This window comes from Solenopsis invicta, chromosome 15, assembly GCF_016802725.1.
Source record: "Solenopsis invicta isolate M01_SB chromosome 15, UNIL_Sinv_3.0, whole genome shotgun sequence".
NCBI classification, from domain to species: Eukaryota; Metazoa; Arthropoda; class Insecta; order Hymenoptera; family Formicidae; genus Solenopsis; species Solenopsis invicta.
Window position 1 is genome coordinate 1,995,910 of NC_052678.1, and position 11,640 is coordinate 2,007,549.

Consider the following 11,640-nt stretch of genomic DNA (forward strand, 5'->3'; position numbering starts at 1 on the left):
AAATTTGATTCAGTGCTTGCTACTCATCTTTGTCGAATTATGAAAAAGGAAACAAAAGTGCACTACACTAGCAAGATGATACAAAATGAAATAATTTCTTTGCTTTCCAATAATGTTCTAATTGATATTTTGTCATTAATTAGAAAAGCTAAATATTATTCTATAATCTTAGACTGCACGCCAGATATTAGCCGTAAAGAACAGTTGACAATTATTTTGTGATTTGTATCGATAAAAGATAACAGCGTTAAGGTAGAAGAACACTTTGTAGACTTTATTGAAGTTCATGATTCGACTGGCAAAGGCATGGCCGAATACATAATTAACAAATTAAAAGAATTTAATTTTGACATACAAAATTTGCGCGGACAAGGTTATGATAACGGAGCAAACATGAAAGAAAAAATAATGGTTTACAGAAACATATTCTAAATATTAATCCTAGGGCTTCCTTTGTGCCTTGTGCAGCTTACATCTTTAATTTAGTAATTAATGATGCAGCTAAAATTACTTTCGAGACAATCAATTTCTTTGAAATTATTCAGACAATTTATAATTCCCTTCCGCTTCAACGAAAAGGTGGAGTGTATTAAATAATCACATTTCGAAATTAACATTAAAGCCTCTTTCCGATACTCGCTGGGAATCTCGAATCGATGCTCTAAAACCTTTACGATATCAGATTGGAAAGATTTATGATGCATTATTCGAAATATTTGAAGATTCTAAGACAGATCATTTGGCAAAACATGAAGCTCAAGTTCTATGTCTAAAAATAAAAGATTTTCAATTTTTGTGTTTTGTCGCATTATGGCATGACCTCTTGAGTCACATTAATGTTGTAAATAAATTACTTCAAAGTACAACTGAAAATATCGCTTCAGCTTTAAAAGTAATTGATAATACTTTAATTTATATTAAAAATCTTTTTACCGATGAGGGATTAGAAGAAATTGTAGCAACTGCTGTTGAGTTAGCAAACTGCCTTGAAATACTGGCGGAATTTAAAGAAAGCTCAGAAATTCGAAAAAGAAGAAAAACAAAGCAATTTGACTATGAAGCCCAAGATGAACCAGTAGAGAATCATAAAGATAAATTTAAAATTAATTTCTATATGTGATTCTGGATACATCTATTACATCAATAGAAGACAGATGTGAACAATTAAAGAAACATAATAAACAATTTCTTTATAATTTACATAATGAAAAAGATATGGAAACAGATACATTGAAAGCGTACTGTTCTAACTTGGAGTTTTTTTTGACACACGGTGACGACAAAGATATCGCTTCGGTTGATCAGTTTAATGAATTAAAAATTTTGAAAAACAATTTCTTTTTCAGAAATTAAAGATTTGAAAAATCCGTTGGGTATATTGACTTACATGTATTCCAATAATCTTGAACCATCCTTTCCAAATATTTGCATACCTCTTCGAATTTGGAATGCCTACTATATATCTGTTAGGTGAAACCTAAAGGAAAATCCACGCAGCGTTCCTCGTTTTCGACTGCCCTGCTTTGGAGTAGAAAGAGCTTTACTTACGATCGGTCGGAAGACTCTGTCCCCTTTTTATAAGGAACAAGTCTGTGGTATTATTTTTATCATTTAAGCAAATTTCTAACGTAACTCTTTACAACATAATTACGGTTAAATTAATTATGAAATTAGTTCTTTGTAAAAATTATGTTGGTTGTTTTACAAAATCTATCGCGCGCTTATCATGCCTTTGTCTGATGTAAAATACGGCAGTATTAAAGCGAGAATATTACATCGTATATTAGACAGAAAAATCTATTGTAAAAAAACAAAATTTTCTTTTTGGCATGCTCTTTTAATATTTACAATTAGCTTTTACCTTTCACCTGAGATATTATCGATCTCTGTCATTTTCTCACCGATCATCCAACTACGATGAGAAGATGAACGTCTTTGTACATATAAACGTATATTCTTTCTAAGTGTAGTTTTCATTAAATTATTATATATCTATTTGATATACGTATATGTTGCCAAAACGGGCATCAGTAATTTAAAAAGCCGGAGATGATAAACAAAGTATAAGAGAAAAATTAGGAATAAAGTTTGGATACACAAAGTCTTATATGTTGTGAAAGATTCTTTATCAATATTTTTTATTCGTGGTTATCAATATTGCAATGGTTATAAAAGCATTTGAAAGGATTCTAATTGTTAATTCGGACATTTATATAATTTAGTATATATTAAAATAAGATAGATCATGTCCAGATAACGTTAAATATTCATAAAATGTTTGATTCGTATTCCAAATGTTCTAATGTATATCTCAAGCGACACAGATTTAAAATACGTTTAATAAACGTTAAAAATCAATTTTAAACGTTTGAATGGAAAAACAAACATTTAAAATTTTATAAATTCATTAAAATATTAATACGTATAAAAACATTTTAGAAGATTTTATATTTTAATGTTTTTTTGCTAGCTTATAATACCGTTTTTATACGAAATATTTTGATAATTTAATAAACATTAAATAGATGTTAACAACGTTTAATAAGTGTTTTTATAAAATCTTAAAAATCTTAAAAATCTTAAAAATATATTTTTAAAGCATTCATTAAATGTAAATGGTTTGCTTGGAAGTAGTGGAAGAATGTTTATGAAATGTTCATATGTTAATAAAATACTTCAAACAATACGCATCCCAGCCACCAGATATATAGTATACAGCAGAGTTATATTTCTTGTAAATAAAAATTATATGAGCTCAAAGTTAGGAAAGTCACTTTTTAAAAGTGCAGTTGCTTGTTACTTAAGTAACAATACATTACTTTTCTGCTACTTTTTAACGCTAAAAATAAGATCAAATTAAATATGAAATTTACTTTTCTAATGTTCTTTAAAATATAAAATTAAAACTATGTTATATTTTTAAAAAAAGATAATATTATATTCTGTATCTTGAATTGGCGAGACCAAGAAAAGTTTAAGAGAAATGTTTAATATCTCTCAAAATGCAAATTAAAAAATTTGATTAAATTTATAAATTTAAGCAAATTCAACGAATTTCAGCAAATTTTCACATTTACACCTTCAGTTTTGTGTTTGAAAATTTTAACATGATAATTTCAGAATTAAAATCATTCTTAAAATGTATGTGACAATAAGCGATTGATTTACATTATCTTAAAACTTAACTTACCCCAATAGTATCTCTTAAAAATGTTCATAAAACACCTTAAAAAGATATAATAATGTTTTATGGAGATTTTGTTATCTGGGTTAAGATAATATTGTACAATTCGCACCCAAGTTATCGTTTGAGACTACTTAGAACTTGATGGATTCAGCCGTTACTCTGATAATCTCCGGAAGTCGCTGGTTTGCGTAAAGAGACGCGATGTGGGATTGAAGTCACACTGAGTTGAATAGTGGATAAAGATATATTTCAATATAGCGTACATGGAAAGAATTAGACTGATTTAGTTGGAGTCCCGTTCCTCGTGTTCGTGTTCGATCTCTCTCTCTCTGTCTCTCTCTTTGTTGCCAGGCGCTCGCTTCGCCTTCGCTCGCCTGCGCCCTCTTTTCCCCTTTCGTCCTGCGACGCGGTACTTCTTAACTCCACATTCGGCCATTCCTGACTAGAGTCCGTCCCGGACTCACTTATGCTTTTATCAGGAACGTCATTCTGAACTCCTTGGGAAATCTGGTTTGTTATTTCGTCAGGAACTTCGTCTAGGACATCATTTGCTGCGTGAGGTTCTGACCATGGCTTCATTTTGTCAGCGCTCTCTCTTGCTACGTGTTCATTTGGCGCGAGATATTACCGCGTCTCTTGATCTTAAATATAACAACAGACTATATATAAATACTGACGATTAAATACACAATGGAAATTATGTTACAAATAATTATCATCAAAGCTCAAAACGTCAAAAGTAATCCTTAAATTTATTACTGTTACTAAAAACATATAATTACGTTATTTGGAAAATATCCAAAATGTTACTAAAAAGAAATTACTGAAAAGAAATTACTGAAAAGAAATTAACTGAAACGGCGTTGTAAGTAACGCGTTATTTTCTGCATATAGGATAGATATAGTCCGTATCCCAACGAAAGTATTTCTCGAAGGTGAACCTTCAAAACTGAGCTTCAACATGAAAGTAAATGAAATGTATTTGACAGTACAATTTCGTTTAATTTTGTTGAAAGTTAATTCAGAAAGAGTAGATTTCTGAGAGAATGACAATTTTGTGAAACATACGGAACATTCTCCGAATACATAAAAATTATTCCATATGTCCTTTAAATATTCTTAAAAAATTCCAAATTTTACTGACATTTGAATATTGCTTTTACATTCTTTAAGTATTTTGAGATAGGCCGTAACATTTTTAAAATGTTACTCTTTAACTTCATAAACATTTCGTGAATACTTCAGGAATATTTAACGATAGCCAGATGCGAGTTGATTTATGCGAACAAATGCAATTTAAATGCAATAAAATGGGTAATGTTGCACTTAAATATTGTCCGCAATAAATTAGATGATAACTATAAACGTGGCGTATTCTTATAATACGTAAGTGAATGAGAAGTGTGCAATCTTAACTCTTATCTTTTTATTCTACTTACAAGGGAAACCTGCCAGCGGTACATCATCGATTTTAATAAAATTTTATGAGTGTGTGATATTCACTCATTACTACAGTAAAGCTGTAAGTTTAGGCATTCTCGAAAAAATCACGATTAAATATTTAAAGCACCTAGAATACTGTTACAGAAGAAATCTTGTCGTTCTTCTTCATTTGAATTAGCGCTCATTGACACTCCTGGAATATCCATATTGTCAATAAATGAGCACGAATATTATTTGCAAAATACATGTTTGTGGGAACAAGTTTAACTCGAAATACGACTGTGTTCAGATTATGTTGTTATTATCAATTTTTTCGTTAGACAAGGAGTTTTGTATACAAGCTAACAATAAGATCTGGACAAAACAAATAACAAAAGCACAACCGTTTTACTCGGAGATCGTTGTAGATGTAACGATTTATAGAAACACTTATTTTTACGTAACGGTAAAGTCCTATAGTACCGTTCTTCTGTAACAGTGCTATAGATGCTGGAAATATTTAATCGTCATTTTCTCGAGAATACCTAAATATCACAACTTTCGGCTTCACTGTAGTACCGCGTAAGTGAATACTGCACACCCATAAAATATTATTAAAATCGGCGATGTCGCTGCTGGCAAGTACCCCTTGTTAGTTGTAATGCGATAATCGATTATCAGTTAGATTTAATCAGAAAATATAAATTTTAAATGCCCAATTTTATGTAACCCTTTTAAAGGGAAAATAGCGTGCAAGATATCATGGAATATTTACCGTTCGTTCCATTTATCTTGCAATTATCTTGTGATATAATTCTATTTTGGTGTATCCAAGTGAAATGCATATTAGTGTGCCGATAACGTACAACTGATATTTAGATTGAGAAGTACGATCGTATGTATTTTAAGTTTACAAAAAGATTTGCAGGATAAATACAAATAATAGAATAAATTTATTAGTAAGGTAAGACAGTGATTAGTGTGATAATACCGTGATGTGCATTGTTAATATTGTCGACGATTAAGAAAGATATTTTAATAAAGGTTTTACTACACTTTATTATGATCACACACGTAAACTATATCGTATAATATAGAAACACTCGTTCTATTGCTTCTCCATTCAAGTTGTAAAGTAATATAAATGTAAAAATGTAAAATCCGACATATATTGCCTTGCATGCTTGACAATCTAAAGTCAGTCATGTAATTCACGGATCAACGTGAAGGAACACTAATCATGTATTACACGGAGCACACATATCTATTCTTACGATTACTTCGTAAGAGTATTTTTTTCTATTGTTTAGAGACGTTTTAGAAATCATTACATCTTAAAAAGACACGTTTCATTAAATTGTTTTGGTATTTCCGTCTCCGTTTTTTAAATACTTGGAAATACGTTTATATTTACAAAACACTGAAACGTTTACGTTAAGTGAAATCTGTAACTTTAATGTTTTAAATCTAAAACAGCGTTTTTTAAAACTAAGATTTTTATTTTATGAACGGAAACAGAAATGGAATGTTTTAACATCTTATAATTGAACACTTGTTTCTTTAGCGTAACAGTTTTCTCCACAATTGCTCCACAATGTTAACGTTCTGTAAATATATAATGTATTTCCGCGATGGACCGCAGAATTTATGGATTTTTGTAATGACTTTTGTTAATTCTCTCTAAGTCTTCGCGCTCGAACGATTTCCCAAATGGGCGGTATGATCCAGTAGCATCCGCCGAGGAACTGCAGCAACGCGATCACTTGAAGACACACGTTTTCACCTGCAATCGTCAAATCATAAATTTGATAAATGTCTTTTGTCGTAAGGTTTACCTTGTTATTGTAATATTAGACGTATTCCGTGTACCAAAGAAGCGAAATTTATAAAACTCTGTAAAATGTAAGAAAAAAAAAGAGAAAACAAATAAAGATCGATATTACGAGAGACACGTACTGTGCACGAAGCAGAAGGCCAGAACACCCAATCCGACAATAGTGGAGAACAATCTGTGCGAGCGATGTGCAAACTGATTTCTCAGTACATTGCAGAGAGTAGCGACCACGTTAGAAACCAATAGTAGTCATATGTATAAGTTAAGTCTAAACACGAGAAGAATTTGCTCTTAAAATTTTCCCTCAATCACGGTAGTTGTGGAACAACATAAATTTTGAATTTTATTATATTTTTAATAAAATTTATTAAAATTTTAATAACATTTAGTTAAATTTTTACTATAAAATATAGTAAATTTCTTCAAAGTTGAAATTGTCTCAAGATTACCATAATATTTTGGAGATAAATTCTATTATAAGAGAATACTTTTTTCCTATGGATATGACATCGATAAGAATCAAAATGACGTAACGAGTTTTGTCTTTTGTAGTAAAAATGTCTTTTTACAAAAAATTTCAAATGAATAAGTCTACTTTAATTAATGTGAGAGTATATATTGAACTCCTATGTTGAAGAAATGGAAAGAAATGGGTATTGAAGAAGTGAAACGAAAATGTCCTCTGCAGTCACCTGTAAGGGGATGCTCGCTGCGGAGTTGAGAATCGTAGGGCCAGAGTGCCCAACGCTGTAGGGACAAAGCGATCGTCATCAGCAGAAGCCCGTCCTTCAAGCCGGTGTCCGCAAGGAGAAAGCGCGTGAATGCTGGCACAAGAGTAAAGCCGACGGACGCGGACGTAGCGATACTTTTCAGCATCAGCGCCAATGGCAGTCGCACCTTGAAATGCCTTCGCAATACGGTTTCGCTTTCAACGATTACGAAACATGCTCCTATTATGCCCATTACCGCACCGGTGCTTAAACCGGCTAAATATCCGCCTACTCCGCCGGTCGCCAGTTATCCAGAAGCTATTAATCCTGAGAAGAGCCACGCCGATGAGGTCAACCAGTCGAGGTATCGACGCCAACTCTATGATGGCCTTGGTCCACAGATCTGAAAGATCGAGCGAATTTAGTGAAAGTGATAAAGAGCCAATGTATTCAGACAAAATTTTCATTTATTTCACTCTCATAAAACTTTTATATTTAAAAGAGTTTTTCAATTTGACGATCTCCTTCAGAAATTATAGAATAAGAAAGCTTAGATTATTTCAGAAATTTTGTATATAAAAAAAAACAAACTTTTTTGTATTTTTAAAGTGTTTTAATTTGTATTAAAAAAATCAACAAAATTTGTAAAAGATTAAAATATGACATAAATTTTTGAAAAATTCAAAAATCTAGAAATTCTAACAAATTATGGAACAAATGGTTCAATTTTGATGGTATAAATTGTATTGTGTTATTTGTATAATTAATACATAAATTAATAATTAATAAAATTGAATTATATATATATATATATATATATATATATATATACACACACACACACACACACACACACGCACGCACGCACGCACATATGGTTGTATATATAAAATTTAAGTTTACTTGAATTTGTAAGGAATTTATTGCATAACATGAAAGTAAAACTTTATTCTTCTAATTAAAAGAAAGGCATTAAAAATCCAGTATTTGGGACAGTGTAATTCGTTCCAATAATTAGGCTATTTATTTTATAAATCATTCTAAGAGAAAAAATTTTATCTGAAATAATAGTGATATAAAAACCTGCTTAAGCACCTTAACCACGCCTATAAGCACCTGCTTAATTCCAAAAAGCGACGAGCAATAGAGGCGGCAGAATGACCTCGCTTCATAAATCGAAGTAAAGCGAACTGCTGATGGCTAAATGTCCCCGCACTGTGCCATACATCGACAGGACGCTAGGTACGGTAATCTGCACATGTTAATAATAAGATATCTGCATTTGTACTTTGCAAACATCCTATGAATTTATCTATGCTTTCCGATGCACCGTGTGATATCTAGTGAACACGGGCATTATACAGGGCATCGAGAAATATAGCAACAATATCAGAAATTCTGTACTTACCTATCAAAAATTACAATTACAGATACTAACGCGACGTTGGACATGGCTCTATATAGAGGAAGGTCAGTGATCATGGAATATATCTACATATATAGGGTGATGGAACGTCTGATGATATCTCGTATAATTCACGTTGAATTCTAAGAACAACCGTTAAAATTACTTTGTTGCAGTCTATTTAAACATTGTAGAATGGTTACTGATCATTCGTTGTATTCTTGTAAAAGTTGCATTTCACTTTTGCGATAGTAAAAATTTTTACAGGTATACGAGGTGTGTTCAAAAAGTATCGCGAATTTTGAATTTTCGCGGGTTACGTATATTCGAATTTCGATCTTTTTGTGGCGTTATGTTGGTACTCATGTCTCTCACTTATGCCGACAAGCTCGGCCATTTTGAATGTTCACTTAATTGTTGACAGCTGCTTTGCTTGCACGTGTTTTGGATCGTCTTCGATTTTTACCTATTCAAAAAAATGGATCAAAGAACCTGTATCAAATTTTGTGTGAAAAACGAAATTAAGTGCGCGGATGCATTCCGAATGTTGACTGTGGCATACGGAGAAGCTACCTTGGACCGAAGCAACGTTTATCGGTGGTACAAAATGTTCTCAGAAGGCCGAGAAGATGTGAACGACGAAGAGCGTGCCGGACGCCCGAGCACTTCAACAACAGACGAAAAAATTAATGAATTGGAGAAAATGGTATTGGCCAATCGTCGAATCACCGTTAGAGAAGTTGCTGAGGACCTAAACATATCGATTGGCTCGTGCCATTCGATTTTTATCAATGATTTGGGCATGAGACGGGTCGCCGCGAAATTCGTACCAAACGCCCCTGCTCACACATCGTTGCTTGTGCGCGACTTTTTGGCCAAAAACAACACACTAATGATGCCGCAGCCACCGTATTCCCCAGATCTGGCCCCCTGTGACTTTTTCTTGTTCCCTAAACTGAAGAGGCCCATGAAAGGACGACGTTACGCTACGCTTGACGAGATAAAGACGGCATCGAAGGAGGAGCTGAACAAGATAAAAAAAAATGATTTTTTGAAGTGCTTCGAAGATTGGAAAAACCGTTGGCACAAGTGTATAATATCTCATGGGGATTACTTTGAAGGGGACAAAATAGATATTCATGAATAAATAAATAATTTTTGAAAAAACACAAAATTCGCGATACTTTTTGAACACACCTCGTATACTATCTATGTAATTTTAAGAAGTATATTGTATATTAATTTTTCAAACAAATATACTAAAAATTTTTTGTTTATTTATTACAAGTTCAAACGTTGCGACTCTTCTTTGGAATCCTCAACAGCTTAATAATAATAAAATTAGAATGTCAGGTCATCGTTGGTTCAGTGCTTTGCGTTTCACTGCAATATGATGTTTTTTCACAGCGTTACTTCTACGTGACTGAATGACTAGTCACGTAGGAGTGATTTATAGCTCAAAATTTAGGGAGATTAATGCATACAGAATCACATAAATATGTTTCGGAACATTATAAACGGAAACATTTATATCGTAAAACAACTGACATGTAATGAATTGTACAGCCGTCGCAAAAAAAAATTTTTTTAATAAAATATGCTTTATGAAATTTTCGTCAAACCTTATTTTGTAACACTTATTTGTGTGTGAAATTTATGAATTTATGTTTTTTTATGAACAAAAAAACCATTTATTACATTGATTGTTAGTATTGCTCGATCTCCCTATTATTACACAGACTCATCTTTTGTTTCTTTCTTCAGTTTTGTAAATTATGTTCATTCTATATACCTGATAAACTTCTACCTATAGGGTGATTGGCAGAAACTCTATGGCTGGTATTGGTTAGAATTGTGTCGCGTTTGCTGAGTTATATATTGTCGAAAAATAAAATAATATTCCACAACCCCCTCCTTTCCACTATATCATATAGCATATTTTCGTTAACGAAAAATCATTGTTCGATTCGTGCGTTTCCCGTATCCGGCAAACTTACGTCGTTTACACCTGGAACAAAATTATTTTTTACGTATTGGAACAAGTCGTTATTTACGCATCAAACAAAGACAAAAAAGACTGCACGATATGATAGCTTTTTCTTCAGATAAATAAACATATCGATACCATTGAGCATGCATTTTTAAATACCCTGTATTGCGTCTAATCCGAATAATTTTCCAATTTTGTTGTCCAGTTGCTTTTACAATTTTAATTAAGTTAATTCAGTTTTAACGAGAGACAAAATTCGAAAAATTTTCATTTCGTGGAAAAATTTAGTAATTTAACATTTACAATTGTGTCAGACGGAGAAAAGTATTAGCGACAACTTCAGTCATAGCAGATCTGTCCGAATCTGCGAGCATTCCCTTTTGTTTAAAATTATCAAGAGCGGCATTACTTTTTAAAAAGTAATTTTTTAGTAGTTTTTCGATGTCTTAAAAGAATATAAAAAATGAAATAAATAGTGATTATTACTGAATATGTATAGCAAATTTATATAAATGCACATCCATAATAGCGGTGCGGTTGAACTGCACCAGTGCACACTGGTGCATATTAAAATCAACGTACATAAATTAACGTAAATAAAATATGTGCTCAGTATAAATAAATAAATAGATTAAATTACAAAATTTTCAATATTTTTTTACGTTGTTTAATAAAATAAAAATTTTAGAAATTTTATCAGTCGATGTATTTGCAGTTTACTTTTAGATTAAATCAGTGTACAACGACTTTAATATGCACCAATGCGTACTACTGCATCGAATTCGCTATAAATAAGTTTCGAATTAAGCACGAGAAAAGTAAATCAAAATGAGAATTAAGAACTAAAGTTTTTAATTCTTCTGATGATTTAAAGAAAAAAGAATATGCCGGCTACATTTAGTCGACTTTGTTGGATCCGAAATTGATGTGCCTTCTTCTGTCTTTTTGAATCGCTTCCTTTTTTTCTTGGATTGAATCAGGATTAGAAACAGAAAGCGTTTTGTCTAAATTCACATTTGTATGCTCAATAAAATGGCTCTAAAAAAAGTAAAAATAAGTGTCTTTAATATAAAAATTTTTTATTTGTGTTGT

At 31.9% G+C, this 11,640-nt stretch overlaps 1 pseudogene; it reads right to left on the reverse strand.

The window, feature by feature from the left end:
• Positions 1–6,215: 6,215 nt before the first annotated feature.
• Positions 6,216–8,605, reverse strand: LOC120359675 (annotated as a pseudogene).
• Positions 8,606–11,640: the final 3,035 nt, after the last annotated feature.